Source organism: Muntiacus reevesi, chromosome 16 (genome assembly GCF_963930625.1).
Source record: "Muntiacus reevesi chromosome 16, mMunRee1.1, whole genome shotgun sequence".
NCBI classification, from domain to species: domain Eukaryota; kingdom Metazoa; phylum Chordata; class Mammalia; order Artiodactyla; family Cervidae; genus Muntiacus; species Muntiacus reevesi.
This window is the reverse complement of record NC_089264.1, coordinates 13,480,589-13,498,178: the sequence shown is the minus strand read 5'-3', so window position 1 is coordinate 13,498,178 and position 17,590 is coordinate 13,480,589. Positions and strand designations below refer to the sequence as shown.

Here is a 17,590-nt window from a genome sequence, read left to right as displayed (position 1 = left end):
TTGCAACCCCATGAACTGCAGCACGCCAGGCCTCCTTGTCCATCACCAACTCCCGGAGTTTACTCAAACTCATGTCCATTGAGTTGGTGATGCCATCCAGCCATCTCATCCTCTGTCATCCCCTTCTCCTCCTGCCCCCAATCACTCCCAGCATCAGGGTCTTTTCCAATGAGTCAACTCTTCACATGAGGTGGCCAAAATATTGGAGTTTCAACTTCAGCATCAGTCCTTCCAATGAACACCCAGGACTGATCTCCTTTAGGATGAACTGGTTGGATCTCCTTGCAATCCAAGGGACTCTCAAGAGTCTTCTCCAACACCGCAGTTCAAAAGCATCAAATCTTCAGCGCTCAGCCTTCTTCATCGTCCAACTGTCACATCCATACATGACCACTGGAAAAACCATAGTCTTGACCAGACGGACCTTTGTTGGCAAAGTAATGTCTCTGCTTTTGAATATGCTATCTAGGTTGGTCATAACTTTCCTTCCAAGGAGTAAATGTCTTTTAATTTCATGGCTGCAATCACCATTTGCAGTGATTTTGGAGCCCCAAAAAATAAAGTCTGACACTGTTTCCACTGTTTCCTCATCTATTTGTCATGAAGTCATGGGACCGGATGCCATGATCTTAGTTTTCTGGATGTTGAGCTTTAAGCCAACTTTTTCACTCTCCTCTTTCATTTTCATCAAGAGGCCTTTTAGTTCCTCTTCACTTTCTGCCATAAGGGCAGTGTCATGTGGCAGTTCGATTTCCAGTTTTTTAAGGAATCTCCACACTGTTCTCCATAGTGGCTGTACTAGTTTGCATTCCCACCAACAGTGTAAGAGGGTTCCCTTTTCTCCACACCCTCTCCAGCATTTATTGTTTGTAGACTTTTGGATAGCAGCCATTCTGACCAGGGTGAGATGGTCCCTCACGGTGGTTTTGATTTGCATTTCTCTGATAATGAGTGATGTTGAGCATTTTTTCATGTGTTTGTTAGCCATCTGTATGTCTTCTTTGGAGAAATGACTTTTTAAATATATTGATTGGAAAGTCAGGTTAAGGATAAATTAAATAACATAGGTACAGATGTATTTATCATTTCTCACCAAACATTCAGCTACTAAATCACATGTGCATATGCATGCTCAGTCAAGTCCAACTCTTTGTGACCCCATAGACTGTAGTCCACCAGGCTCCTCTCTCCATGGAATTTTCCAGGCAAGAATACTGGAGAGGTTCCCATTTTCTACTTCAGGTGATCTTCCTGACTCAGGGATCAAACCCTCATCTCCTGTGTCTCCTACTTTGGCAGGCAGATTCTTTACCACTGAGCCACTTGGGAAGCCTAACTAAACCATGTGAATATATAATTTTTACCCATCACATTGATAAAAGTTTAATTCAATGTTAGTGAAGGTGTGGGAAAATAAATACTGATACATTTTAATGCTGTAGGGTAAAACAGTAAAGAATTTGAGGAATTTAATTTGGCAGTATTTAATAAAATTTTAAGGGCTCCCTTGGTGGCTTAGTGATAGAGAATCCATCTGCCAATGCAGGAGATACAGGTTCGATCTCTGGGTTGAGAAGATTCCCTGTAAAAGGAAATAGCAACCCACTCCAGTCTTGCCTGGGAAATCCCATGTATAGAGGAGCTTGGCAGGTCACAGTCCATGGGGCCGCAAAGAAGTAGAACATGACTTAGTGACTAAACAACAACAATAAAAGTTAAAGTGCAAACTCATTTTAATCCAGCAATTCCTTCTAAATACATACTCTTCAGATATATTTCGACATGTGCAAATTTCTGGAATAATATTATTTTTATTAATTGCAGTGATGAAAATGTGAAAACACTTTAAGCATCTAGCTATAAGGGAATAGTTCAGATAAATGCTAGTACCTGTTTGGTACATCCTTAGCACTTAAAAATAACATGATAAAGTCTTGCCAATATCTCAATGATAGACTGCCAAATGAAAAATCAAGCTGAAAACACTGCTTAGAATAAGACACTTATAATATTAACAAAAAAGTAATAAGTATACATGACATATGCTCAAAAACTAATTATATTATATATCTCACATAATATTGTTAAAAATAATTATCCCTCTGTGAGGGAGCAAATAACAAAATCTCACTTTTATTCTATGTTAGTTTTTTGGTTTAAATTCGTATAATGAAATTGTAGTCATCTGTTACTTTGTGAGTCATTTATATCTGAATATTCCTATAAAACAAAATAAGCCTCAGATTCAGCCAACCTATTCTCATGACATCTGGTCCCATCACTTCATGGGAAATAGATAGGGAGACAGTGGAAACAGTGTCAGACTTTATTTTTTGGGCTCCAAAATCACTGCAGATGGTGATTGCAGCCATGAAATTAAAAGACACTTACTCCTTAGAAGGAAAGTTATGACCAAACTAGATAGCATCTTAAAAAGCAGAGATACTACTTTGCCAACAAATGTCTGTCTAGTCAAGGCTATGGTTTTTCCAGTGGTCGTGTATGGATGTGAGAGTTGGACTGTGAAGAAAGCTGAGCACCGAAAAATTGATGCTTGACCTGTGGTGTTGGAGAAGACTCTTGAGAGTCCCTTGGACTGCAAGGAGATCCAACCTGTCCCTCCTAAAGGAGATCAGTCCTGGGTGTTCATTGGAAGGACTGATGCTGAAGCTGAAACTCCAGTACTTTGGCCACCTCATGCGAAGAGTTGACTCATTGGAAAAGACCCTGATGCTGGGAGTGATTGGGGGCAGGAGGAGAAGGGGATGACAGAGGATGAGATGGCTGGATGGCATCACCGACTCGATGGACATGGGTTTGAGTAAACTCCGGGAGTTGGTGATGGACAGGGAGGCCTAGCGTGCTGCGATTCATGGGGTTGCAAAGAGTTGGACACGACTGAGCGACTGAACTGAACTGAACTGATTCACATACAGGCAATGGCCCCTAAAGTCCTGTGAGCATGGCTTTTCAGCATGGCAGTAGGGCCCATCTGCACTCTACCATACAAGTGCACCAGCAGATCCTGGAGTACCAATCAATTTGAGACAGCTGATTTCCTGCCATTAGCCTTTGAGACCACCCTACCACTGTCAACCTGCACAGTTAATTCAGTTATCATCTGGATTTGTCATTCACATCACAATATCTCTTCTCCTACTCACTCTTCTGCACGTTCTCATTCTACTTGTACATTCTTCCAACTCTGCTTGTACCATGGAGTCAAACATGCATTTGAATCTTAGCTCTACCACTATTTGTGAAGAATAGGGCAAGTCACTAGAATTCCATGAAGTCTAGTTTCTTCAAATATGAAATTATGAAGATATCATCTGCCTTCCACTATTACTGTTAGCGTACTGCATGTGAAGCATAGTGCTGGATTCCTATTTAGGGTGAAAAACTAACAGCGACTATTATTATCTTTCTCTCGTTCAGCCATCTCCTTCCTTGGTTCAGGGACCCCATAACCCATCGATTCCAAAGTTCCTGAGCACTCTACTCCTACTTTGCTGACCCTAACTACCATCAACAGGGAAGCATGACAGACAAATTCTACAGGAGCCACGTTACTCATTCTTAACTGCTCAAACTCTATAGCAGCAGTGCCATTACATACATTGAGTTCCAGAGCCTGAAAGATTAAAAAATATTAATAATTCCTTATAATTAAAGCAACATTGGATCATGAGTGGGTCCTGTTTTTATCCTGAAACCAGGAAAGAGACATACAGAAGAGTGAGCAGAAAGGTACACAAAATGTTTTTCTAATGCGTATAAAACAAGAAATGATAGTAGGATATAGAATGAGTAAGTATTAAGAAAAACAACTACGAAGATGAATCAAGCTTCCTCTGGGTCACCTCCTATGAAGGCATATACAACTCTTTTTGAAACACTATTTATCTAAAACTACATTGCCAGTATGCTTACCACTTTCCATGACATAAAGAAATACATCTGAATTTTGATTCTGCAAAGCATGTAATTTAAACACCGGCACAACACTGTAAGTCATTCCATAAAATCTGAGTCGTAGGGTCTAATATATAGGTGAGATCACATTATGATGGAATTCTTTCAACTAATCAGGTAACTTTATCCCAAACCACGCTATGGTTACTATCATATTAAAGTGCTATTATCCAGTGAAGTACTGCTTCTCACTGCTTTTTTGTTATTCTCATTATAAATAAATTCAAGAGCACTACAACTACATATGAAACAGTACATTTTAAGGCTTTATTTAGAAATTCATGCTTAAAATAATGTTGATTTGTTGCTACCACTGTGAAAAACTTTTAAATTACGTATAAGTGGTCACATCTTTTAACAAGAAAGGCATGGCTCATAAATACTTTAAAGACACGCACCAGCACTAAGCTGAGAGTGAGTCCTGTGGGCTAAGTGGATGGGTTCCCAGTCAAAACAGACGCCATCCTCCACAGTAACTGGTGTCTTTGCTGGTATTCTTCACAGTGCTATTATAAGAGCTCTTGATAGTCAAAGACATCTTCATCCAAAGTTTTCTTCTAGAAAACATATCCTATTTAATAAACTAGGTGTAAAGCTCTTTTAAACTGTTTCGGATTTTCTTTACCTTAAATAAATTCTGCATAAAAATCTAAATCAGAACTATTTCACCCAGGTGAAAATATACATGAAGAAAATAAAAATGGTCTTTCTCTTATTCCTTCATATTTCCCCCTGCCCCTCCTAGATATAATAACCTATTTCTGAGGTAATACATATAATTCTGTGACAAATCCACTTCAGCCTTGGTAATGCCCTTCGTTTTGACTTCAAAACATTCACTGGCTCTCGTGGATTTGTACTATTTAACACCCAGATAAAGGTAAGCTGCCTTTTTTAATAACAATGGATTACATTTTCTCGTTACATTCGCTTATTCAATTGGATTTTTTCAATTTAACCACATCTATTCTAGGGGAGAAATGTAATGTCAGTTCTGAGAATAACTGTAGTTATTAGAAAAGTAAACATGATGAAGCACAAAGTTACATAAACTGAAATTATCTGATTAAATTACTATAAAAGACTAGTATTTCCATGGAAAAACAAAGCATCTATGTGCTCTATATTTTACCTCTCCTTTTGTTGTTATAGGACTATGTTATAACTTGTATCTTCTCATAATCAAATATATAGAGAGAGGATGTGGGGATATTTTAAATAGAAATAAAATTTTGGAGCATGTACAATGAAACAGCTACTATGGCATTTTATGTGTAAAGCCTGGTCTGATAGTTCCCTAGACTAACAACAGTCTTACTGCTTTTAAGGATGTTCTTCCTGAATACCAATTCCAGATTACACCTCATGGTTTTCAGATGCACTAGTCCTTATATTCTGATAACATGGCTAAGTCCATTAAAACTTACTTTGCACAGTGCTCACAAATATGCAAATAAAACTACTTTATTAAGACGTAGAAAAGGCAGAGGAACCAGAGATAAAATTGCTAACACCCGCTGGATCATCAAAAAAGCAAGAGAGTTCCGGAAAAACATCTATTTCTGCTTTATTGACTATCCCAAAGCCTTTGACTGTGTGGATCACAATAAACTGTGGAAAATTCTGAAAGAGATGGGCATACCAGACCACCTGGCCTGCCTCCTGAGAAACCTATATTCAGGTCAGGAAGCAACAGTTAGAACTGGACATGGAGCAACAGACTGGTTACAATAGGAAAAGGAGTACGTCAAGGCTGTATATTGTCACCCTGCTTATTTAACTTACATGCAGAGTACATCATGAGAAACGCTGGGTTGGAGGAAGCACAAGCTGGAATTAAGACTGCTGGGAGAAATATCAATAACCTCAGATATGCAGATGACACCACCCTTATGGCAGAAAGTGAGGAAGAACTAAAAAGCCTCTTGAAAGTGAAAGAGGAGAGTGAAAAGGTTGACTTAAAGCTCAACATTCAGAAAACTAAGATCATGGCATCCGGTCCCATCACTTCATGGCAGATAGATGGGGAAACAGTGGAAACAGTGGTTGACTTTATTTTTCTGGGCTCCAAAATCACTGCAGATGGTGATTGCAGCAATGAAATTAAAAGACGCTTACTCCTTGGAAGGAAAGTTATGACCAACCTAGATAGCATATTAAAAAGCAGAGACATTACTTTGCCAACAAAGGTCCATCTAGTCAAGGCTATGGTTTTTCCAGCGGTCATGTGAGAGTTGGACTGTAAAGAAAGCTGAGTGCCAAAGAAATGATGCTTTTGAACTGTGATGTTGGAGAAGACTCTTGAGAGTCCCTTGGACTGCAAGGAGATCCAACCAGTTCATCCTAAAGGAAATCAGTCCTTCGTGTTCATTGGAAGGACTGATGTTGAAGCTGAAACTCCAAAATTTTGGCCACCTGATGCGGAGAACTGACTCATTTGTAAAGACCCTGATGCTGGGAAAGATTGAGGGCAGAAGAAGGGGACGATAGAGGATGAGATGGTTGGATGACTTCACCGACTTGATGGACATGGGTTTGGGTGGACTCCAGGAGTTGGTGATGGACAGGGAGGTCTGGCATGCTGCGGTTCATGGGGTGCAAAGAGTCAGACACGACTGAGCGACTGAATTGAACTGATTCTACTCAATTTGAACCATTAAAAATGCCATCCGTTCACTGATACTTCAAGTTGCTTACTTAAATTACTGAAATACTACCATAATTATAAGATTAACTATGATGTTTTCAGGATCTATATGACATACACAGTACCAACCATTCTACCTAAGTTTTGCATAAAACTCCATGCAGGATAGGTTTGCTGACCTCTTTTCCAGGTAACAAAACTAGGACCCACAGAACTGAATTGTCTTATTCCAAATTGCTCAGCTAACTAGCTTAAGTAGTTCTTGAACCTAGTCAGACAAGTTCTAAAGTGTATGATCACTCCAGTGCACCTCTCACATTTCTGCTTTCATTTCTGAGACCTGAACTTAAGCATTGTGCCAGCTCAGCACCCAGCACAGTGCCCAACATCCAGTGATTGCTTAGTAAGTGGTCAATGAAAGAATGAATGAATATATAAGTAAACAAAATATTAATCTTGGTATAATACAGAATATGGCCCATGACTTTGAAATGCACTATCATAGTTTCTTAAAATCAGCATGCAAAATCATGGAAGTATAATTCAATTAAAAATAAATCTTATTAAAATCACACTTACAGCAGTATATTTCTACTTGAAAAACATATTTATACTTAAAGTATGTTACCCATACTTTAAGGTAACAAGCATATGTGATCTAATATACGTACATATATTACAGTCTGAGAAACTGGGCATATTGATGTCTTTCACTGTTTTCACTCAAGTTCAAACTTAATTATGATTTCTTAATGGAACATTCCCTTTTTGCTGTGTCAGAATTAAAATAGTGTATTTCACCTTCATTCCTTTTGCAAAGAAGGCAATGTTTAAATCTGATATTTGGGTTTAAATCATGTTTTCTGACCAACATTCCTTTGGAGAGCAGAATGCAATATTCAGTATTTCCAGGCGTGCTGTTGTTGGACAGATCCCATAGCAATGAACCTAAAAAGGCTGGCAGGATGAAAGAGTAAGAGTTCAAAAAGGACAAAGCCAAGATGCCAGGATGGAAGGAGAGGAGAGAGGAAGGTGGTGGTAGCTGCAGAAGGCGGGGGGAGAGAGAGAGATTTGTATTATTCTTAATACCTTGTGACAGCCATGTAGAATGACATAATCCTGTTTTGTATACGATTTTGTTAAAATAATAAGAATATTGTGTTTGCCTTCTTTAAAACATTTCATAACAGTACACCAACAAAAGATACGGAGACCCTCCTATTTCATTTCCTGCCTTCATAGAATGTTGTGCTACTAAAATATTTTTATTACGGCAAAACCTGAAGCAATATAAAATGTTTGCTTGAGGATTTATTTGAGTCCCTTTAAGCTGAACTTTTGTAATGAAATCTATTTACAGACATTCCACAGTGGCCCATGGTTACTAGCTTATGCAAATGAAGTGTGACCCTGGGAATAAACCTCTTGCCCCCTCATCATCCTCCCTGGCTTCAAAGGTCTCCAGGCAATCACTTTTTTAAGTGAAGAGATTTTTAAGCTGAATTGAAATAGAAAGAGAGGGAACATAACTTGATGCCCAATACTCACACAACCCAACCATTTACTACCGACTATTTTCCCATAAATATTTAGACACTAATTTATAAATCCATTTGGGATAAATGTGTTAGTGTGTAATGATTTCTTTTTTTTTTCAGCTTCTTCTTCTACTTTGAATCCTAGAAACTAGAGACCAATATCAATCAATAGTCATTTACTCTAACTTCATTTCTTACTTCTTAAACTAAAGGTCACTAGATTGGGACAGAATTGGTTTACTGATAATAAAATCTTCTCGGCTGATTCTATTATCACTGAAAATATATTTGTGCTGAGCACAAGAATAATCAAAGTAATTAGAAAAGTGCACAACTCCATGAGGACAATAACTGTAATTTGGATATATCAGTGTTAGGAATATAGGAATATATTGATTTTTATAAGCATTTTTTTAAATTTTATAAATATCATGGCTGGAATTTCTCCTTTTATTTTTTTTCTTAATTTTTTTCCCATTTATTTTTATTAGTTGGAGGCTAATTACTTTACAATATTTAGTGGTTTTTGCCATACGTTGACATAAATCAGCCATGAATTTACATGTGTCCCCCATCCTGAACCCCCCTCCCACCTCCCTCATTTATAAGCAATTTTTTAATGGATCCAATTTTTAGAGAAGGGCAATGAAACTGAATAATTGATTGCATTTTCAGATGTATTAGTGGGAAAGAGCAGCCCAAAATTTTTGAATGACAATCACCATACCAAACTATATAATTTTAGGGGGTTCCTTCCTACTGGATGATACCTTGAAAAAGAAGTTATTTTTTGTGGAGAAAATGTTTAAACTCCAGATGGTTAGTGGATTCAACTCAGTTCCTAGAGGGCCTAGAGACCTCAAGGTCAAAGTGTCATCACAAGATATTGTCAAAATTTAGAAACAAGTCCAGGATACTCTGCAAACTGTAGTCCAAAAGGTTTCCTCTACAATATTTCAAGGGATGGCCTTGATTACTAACTGTTTAACCTGGCCACAGATTACTAACTGTTTAACCTGGCCAAATGACATGATAAAGTTAGAGTGCAAGAAAATGTTGTGAATCTACTTATATATATATATTTATATATATATATATATATTCCTTGTGAATCTACTTATATATATATATATTTATATATTTTATATATATTTACATACAAATATATATAAATTTTATTTTTATATATTTTATATATTAAATTTATATATTTTCATTTATAAATTTATATATAAATTTACAGGAAATTATATATACATTATATATTTTAATATATTAATATATAATAACATTAATTATATATACATAAATATAATTCTCTACTTAAGTCTTCTGAATCCTTGCCATTTTTAATGAAATATAGAGCTTTATTTACTGGTGATTCAGTGGTAAAGAATCTACCTGCCGATGCAGGAGACATAGGTTCAATCCCTGGGTCAGGAAGATACCCCTGGAGAAGGAAATGGCAAACCACTCCAATATTCTTGCCTGGGAAGTCTCATGGACAGAGGAGCCTGGCAGGCTACAGTACATGGGGTCACAAAAGAGTCAGACATGACTTAGTTACTGAACGACTTACAACAAAATGTTATTTAAACTAACTTATTGTTATTCATGTTCTGAATTGTGCAAAAATCATTAAATTTATATCATGGGATTTTATTTTAGACAGTTTATGTTGAATAGTCACTATTTGGCATAGGTGACTAGTTATGCCTTGAAATGTGTAAGTCTCTGCAAAATCCTTGCTTTTAAAGGGATCAAGGACCTCAAGACCATAACCATCTGCCTGGAGAAATTTGAATAGGCTCCATAATGGGGCTAACAGTCCTGAATATGGCTAACAGTCCTGAGTGCTTGGCCAGCAACAAATGACTGAAAGGGGGGGAACTAATAAATTATGTCCCCAAAATAGACACCAGAAATCGGTGCTACAACTCTAAAGTTCACAATAAGTAATGTCTTAATTTTGTTGTACTTGTGAATATTATTAAGTTGAAGAGGAAACATGCATGAGACCAGAAAAATGGAAAATGATACAACAGAACTATGAATCAGTAATTAAGAAGAAACTGTAGTGGATTTCCCTGGTGGTCCAATGTTAAGCCAACACCTTCCAATGTAGGTTCAATCCCTGATGGGGGAGCTAAAATCCCACATACCTCAGGGCCAAAAACAAAACAAAACAAAATATAAAATAGGAACAATATTGTAAGAAATTCAATAGAGACTTAAGAAAATGGTTCACATCAAAAAATCTTAAAAAAAAAAAAAAAAAAACTGTAGCATACCAAGCTAAAATCATAGCTAAAATCCACTAAAAATTTTAATACTAGAGACACTAAATACCCAATGGAGAAAAAAAAATCAAAGAACTCAACCTGTGGAAAGTAGGAAATCCAGGAAAAAGCATGCAAAAATTAAAAGAAAACATTCCTTTAAAAAACAACTCAGCATCATACAAACCAAAGATTGCCTTTGGAAGCATTCCTCAGATACTTACCTGTCAAATTTTTAAATTTCAAGAAATAAGAAAGATTGGAATATAATCTCAACTGTGCATATTGGTCCTCAAACTGAGAAGCCGATAGGAGGGTCCTCAAAGATAAAGAGGTACTCAACAAGAGACGCAAAAGAAAAAAAAAAAATAGATAACAGAATTTAAAATGGCAATATCCTTTGGAAAGACAATAGAAAGTCCAAGTTCAAGTTCCATAGAATGGTCACGGTCTCTAACTTTTTTAAGATCCTAGCCACTATGACAGAAGACACATCTCATGTCTTACACAGTTTCAGAAACTCCTGTTCTGAACCACATTTACACAACAATCAAACAAACATTTACACATCTTACAAGCAGTAAGACAGGATCCCTACCAGCAAAGCCCTCGGATATGTCACCCTTACCAGTTCTGCATACTACTCATCACCATACAACATTCTCTAAAGAATAATAACTCAGGCTATTTTTCTACGTGGGTTAAAAATCTCAAAGAACAAAGGCAGAGGAAAAGCTCTAAAAATTCACAGGAATGTATCATCAGGGCAGATGGCCAGAATATAATGGCAGACCACAGAGGAGAGTATTTGAGGAAAGGATTTACCTCTTTCGGCCAAACCACATATGAAGAGGGCAGCATTTCAGCCCACACCCCTTCAGCAAGCCATGCATCAGAATGCTGATACTGTTATGTCATAGGCAACACTTCAGGGGCCACAAGAACCTAATGTTTTCTTCTCGACCAATAAAAAGATGCAAAATACAGTTGCCTTCTTGGAGGATGAATCCCAGCTAGGGGGCCCTGAGGTCCTGGGAGACTGATATGAAACGCAGCTTGGGCTTTTTGACTGCATTTGTGAAAGATGCTCTATCCCTTTGTAAGTAAAACTGTTATTTAGGAGATGGTAGAGCAACTTCATATCGGAGAAGGCACTGGCGACCCACTCCAGTACTCTTGCCTGGAAAATCCCATGGATGCAGGAGCCTGGTAGGCTGCAGTCCATGGGGTTGCTACGAGTCAGACACGACTGATGTGACTTAGCAGCAGCAGCAGCAGCAGCAGAGCAACTTCATATAAAGTCCAGGACCAGCCTCCAACCAGGCTCTTACAGGAGTAAAGAGCTATGAATCCCTAAGTGAAGGGAAAGTCTAGGCTATTAGCTCAGGGTTGAACAAGGAGTGGGAGTTCAACCATTTCTGGGAGTAGCATATTGGATGCAATAGGCGGCACTAGTGGTAAAGAACCAGCCTACCAATGCAGGAGACTTAAAAGATGTGGGTTAGATCCCTGCAATGGAAAGATCCCCTGGATGAGGGCAGCTCAACCCACTCCAGGGTTCTTGCCTGGAGAATCCCATGGACAGAGGAGCCTGGTGGGCTATGGTCCATAGGGTCGCAGAGTCAGACATGACTAAAGTGACTTCACATGCACGTACGTGTCATTGAAGTCTTTCAAACCAGTGCCTAGGCTGGAGTGACTGGTAACTAAGCGTATGCATAGGGACTCCCTCCTGCAGAATGAGTAGGCATCTAGCAAAAAAGTGCAGACAAGTCTAACAGTAAATCTATTTGGACAAGGGAGGCAAAGTGAGCTAAACAAATTTTCCTTCTCCCTGTATGCCTTGTTTGAGAAGACTAGCTTCCCCTTTAGCCCTAAGGATTTACTGGGCTTCTTGGGCAATTAAGGAGGTGGTATACTGAGAAGGCAGATAGGTACGTAAGTGATTAGAGTATGTTCTAAGTTTATGAAGCAGGGCATACTGCTTACAAAATGATTATCAGTCTCTCTTCAAGGCTTCTATCATATTAATCATAAGTGTACCTTCATTCTCACAACTTTCTCTTTTCAAGGTCATTACACATCAAATAATACATTATTTGAAATATCTTTCCTTAACTGTGCGTTTTGATTCTCTCCACAAATACATGAAAAGTGAAAGGGAAAGTCACTCAATCGTGTCCACCTCTTTGCCACATCATGGACTATACAGTCCATGGAATTCTACAGGTCACAAATACATATCTAGTTTCTAATAAGAAACTACTGATACAAACTTACATTAACAGTCACCTTCCCTATTCATTATAGAACCTATCTTCAACTGATAAATTACGCTTTACTTCATGTGGTTTCATTGAATTCCAAAATATAAAATACAAATTCCAATTTCCTTCCCGTAATGTCTTTCAAGATTAAATTCGCCGATGGTTCAGTGGTAAAGAACATGCAGGTTCCATCCCTGGGTGGGGATGATCCCCTGGAGTAGGAAATGGCAACCCATTCCAGTGTTTTGGCCTGGAAAACTCCATGGACAAAGGAGCCTGGAAGGCCACAGTTCAAAGGGTCACAAAGAGTCTGACACAACTAAGCACGCAGACACCTAATGTTTTTCAAAGTGTTGTTAACCTCCCCACAAAACTAGTTTTACTTCAGCTTAAAACCAACTGCATTTTCAAGGGATACTGAAACACAACAGAGATTCTACTGGATTGTACAATCTTTTATGAAACAATCATGTTTTAAATTAACTTTAAAAATTATATATATATATATATATATATATGTATGTACGTATGTATGTATGTATGTATGTACATGGGCTTCCCACTGGTGGTAAAGAAGACACCTGCCAATGCAGAGGACATAAGAGACGTGGGTTAGATCCCTGGGTCGGCAAGATCCCCTGGAAGCAGGCATAGCAACCCACTCTAATATTCTTACCTGGAGAATCCCATGGACAGAGGAGCCTGGCGGGCTACAGTCCATGGGGTCGCAGAGAATTGGACACAACTGCAGCGACTAAGCAAGCACACATGTATGTACACATACGTATGCATGTATGGTTTTTTTAACTGAACTTGCAAAGATCCCTAGGAAGAGATAAATTGGACTTAGAGGAAAGGCACAAGCTATGCCTGACACTAAGCGGCGGAGGCTGCAGGATCCCCGACGTCTCTGAAGGAATTTCAACCTTGTCTTTAAAGGCTGAGGCCTGAGTTGTTAAGCCCCCAAACCCTAAATGTGTGTGGACCCCAGGTGCTCTGGGTTAAAAAGGCCGCTTCCGCGGGGTCGGAAGGCCGCGGTTTTGCACATGTGCAGACTCTAGCGCTGCAGCAGGACGCCCAGCACCGAGCGCAGGCAAGGCAGAGGATCAAAAGCAGTGCACTAGAAAAGTTTATTTTTTATATTCAGACATTGAGTTCTGCTTTGAAGTCTGAGAAAAGAAGAATTTGCATGTACTTGTATATACATCTATTTTTATTTCATTATTAAAATTTTCATCTGTTTTAGCCAGTGTAGGCTAAATCGTGCTGCAGTAATAGTGATCTTAAGTCTTATGGACTAAATAGTGAAAGTTTATTTCTTGCTCACTTTTACGCTCATCACATTGACGAGCTGCTGATCTGCTCAGTGTCCTCTTTATTTTGGAAGTAAGTCTGAATAAGCAGCCCTGACATGGAGCTCACTCGTTTTGTGACAGAGAAGAGGGATGAGAATGAAGCAATGACTCTCAAAACTTAAGCATGGAAATGGCAAACGTCACTAGTGGCCCTTATTTATTTCATTGTAACTCATTTCATATATATTTATATATGGAGAGAGAGATGAGTTAATTTATACACAGCCTCCAGGAAAGACTATCTGAAATGTTCTAACAGGTCCTGGAGAAACTTTTAAGATTTTACTTGAATAGCACAGTGCCTCACTATAATATGATCAGAAAATCATATTAGAACCCACTCACCAAAAAGACAATTTCTCAAAGACCTCTCCATAATAAAATTTATCATGCCTATACAGGTCTAAATGTTCCACTGTTCTAAAAACATTCGAGTACCTGACGATTAAATCTTATAACTAAATGTTGCATATTTAGGTTTATGCATTATAAATAATACATAAACATTATAAGCATTGTAAATAATTTATACCATTATAAATAATTTTAACATAAAGTAACTTAGATGAAAAAGAAGGAATATAGTGGAAACCAATCATAATTTAAGAAACATAATTTACTTAAAGCAAGTTTCCTGAAAAACAAAAAACATTAACCACATTACATTCAGAAAGCCCCAGAATATTTTAAGTATTCATAAGGAATCTGCCTGCCAATGCAGGAAATGTGGGTTTGATCCCCGGGTTGGGAAGACCCCCTGGAGAAGGAAATGGCAGCCCACTCCAACATTCTTTCCTGGGAAATCTGATGAACGAGGAGTCTGGCTGGCTACTGTCCATGGGGTCGCAGAGTCATATATGACTTAGACTGAACAACAACAATTTATCTTTCCAGTTCAATGCTATTAATGATCATCCTCAAAGCAATTATTTTCCATTAATTACATATGCTGATAAACATATACATTATAATTAATCTACAAAAATATACTATTTCTAAATAACAGAGCATGTTTTAAGAACTTAATAAAATAATATCCTAAAATGCTATCTTCAGTCCTCCTGCATCTCTGTAAATTCCAACATCTTAGTCAATCAAAAAAAGACCTTCAAGGGTCAGAGTTTCTCAACATCCAAACCATAGGATTACTTCAGGATTTAACACAAAGCTCAATTAAATGCAATTTACATAGATCTTTCTTTGAACATAACCAAAAGGAATTTTTTTAATGTTGATAAAAGAGCAACAAGTGGCAATAAAACCACCTTTATACCTTCTCAACAACAAACAAATCAAACAACCAAACTGAAGTGAGAGGATTACATGCCATGTAATGGTATGCATTCTATGACATCACCATCATTATTACCCAACAATTATTGAGCATTGTCATATGCGAGATAATGTGGTAGGAGCTGATAATACAATGACAAGCATTGTAGGAGGAGAAATTAAGGGGAAACTTCCCAAAGGAGTCTGAATTTCAAAGAATGAATTTGAAAGAATGGATATCATTTTGCCAGATAAACAACATAGGCTAGCAAAAGAGGAAGGGTGTGGAAAAAAGAGAAGGCATTCCATGCAGAACAGATCTCACAGGCCAGCATGGAGGCACGAAACAACACAGGGAATTCGTGAAACTGCAATTAGTACCACACAGATAGATGCATATTGCTAGGGTCCAGGCTGCGGGAGGTGGAACGATCAAACTGCATGGGCCAGAGCCAGTTTATGGAGGATCTCATATACCTTGCTAAGGTTTTTAAATTATCCTAGGGGCAACAGAATATCAATAAAGGATCTTAAGGGAAAAAAGTCACATACTAAATTAGTATTTTGGAAAAATAATTTTGCCCAAGGTATGGAGGATGCGATGGAGGAGATTGTGCTGCAGGAAAAATATCAGTAGAACTATTTTGAATATCCAGGGAAGAAAGTTTTTTAAGAAAAGTTTCAGCAACCGCAAAAGCAGCAAGTTTAAAGAAGAGAGAAGCTGAAACTATACATAGAGGCAGAATTGATAGGGCTCATTGGATAATTGTTGGATATAGAGGTTTGACAGAAAAGCCAAGTCTGATTAGGAAAAACACAAGTCTCAGAGGATGGGGAGTAAGTGAGTTTCATTTGGACTGTGTTACTCATAAGGGGCCTGTTACACCATCAAGCATCTGAACGAAGATGACATTTTTCAGGATTCAGAATTTTTCTGTTTAAAAAGCTTTTTCCCCCTAGCAGTTACTTTGAAAGGAATCATCTTATAAGACATCATCTTACTTTGAATAAAAATGCCTACGTAAAGAATTTGCTCCTTGAAGAAAATTGCCACAAATTTCTAATTCCTTGAGCTGTGTAGGATTTACATGCCAGGTCATAACCCTCATGCTTTTAAGTGATAAATAATTTTATTTCTCCCTTGATTGGGCATATGACTTCTCCCTCCTGCTGAGAGCATGTGTCTCTTCTGTACTTTTGTTTCCCACCGAGATCAGACTTGCCCATGACCTATGAAGTAACCTGAACTGTGTTATATTTTTAAAGACCCATAGAGGAGACAGAAATGATTGAGTGTCCTCAACATTTTGCCCAATGGGCTGACATCATAGATATTCTCTGGGCTCATTTCAACATTTGACCAGTTATTCTTCCCATTGAGTCATGCTGAAACAAAATACATTATCTGTGTAATTACTATCTTCAACAACCTAAAATTAAACATATTATTATAACTCTGTGGTACAATGAGAAAGAAATTCTCGGCTTTAAGAAAATTAAGGAAATACTGATTCTAGGGAAGTTATACCATACAGGTAGAATAGATTTTTAGAAAATATTTTTCATAATTGCAGGAAAAAGGTCTGTCATGTCTCCTGAAATGACAAAGCCCCCTCTCATCCCCTTCCTAAAAAAATAAAATTAAAACTAAGCATAGTTCTAAATACTGTCATTAAAGGTTGTATTTAGGTTTCAATTTCTGCTTATTTAACAATGCATTCATTCTTAAATATACAAATCATAACTACTAAAATATATAGCATGTCCCTAGAAAGTGAGTATATCTTGTTATAACTAGCTAATGTTGCTTTGTAAACCCAAAACCTTTTAGTAAGTTTACATAAAAACTCTGATAAGGTCTTAAAAACATTTGTGATGAAGATCACACAATACAGTTAATACCCAAGAAGAATTGTCGACAGTAGCTTCTTACTGCCTGCCAAAGTCCATGACTCTGTTTTAAGATTATGGAAGGCCATTCATTTTGTTTTTATAAACTTAAAGATGACTTAACCAAATCCCCTAACAGTAGTTAATGGTTCTTAATTATATGATGTGATAAAAACAAGAAGAAAGCCTTATTCACTGAAAGGCACTATTATTACTAAAATTGTCTAATTTTATATGTCAGTAAAATTAAAAGATGACACAGCAAAGATGGAAAAATATCCCATGAAGTGGTTAAACAGCAATCAAGTTTTCACTTCTCTGTGCCAAGTTTTACTTCAGAGAAGTTTCAGTTGCATACAATTTGGGG

At 37.6% G+C, this 17,590-nt stretch overlaps 1 long non-coding RNA gene and 1 other non-coding gene across 2 annotated transcripts in view; both read right to left on the bottom strand.

Moving 5' to 3' along the window:
- Positions 1-17,590, bottom strand: part of LOC136148082 (uncharacterized) — a 428,573-nt gene that overhangs the window by 355,559 nt on the left and 55,424 nt on the right. The window lies entirely within an intron of this gene.
- LOC136148156 (small nucleolar RNA SNORA76) lies at positions 13,693-13,825 on the bottom strand. The gene has a single exon (XR_010659452.1). It is a non-coding gene; the product is annotated as a small nucleolar RNA SNORA76 (small nucleolar RNA).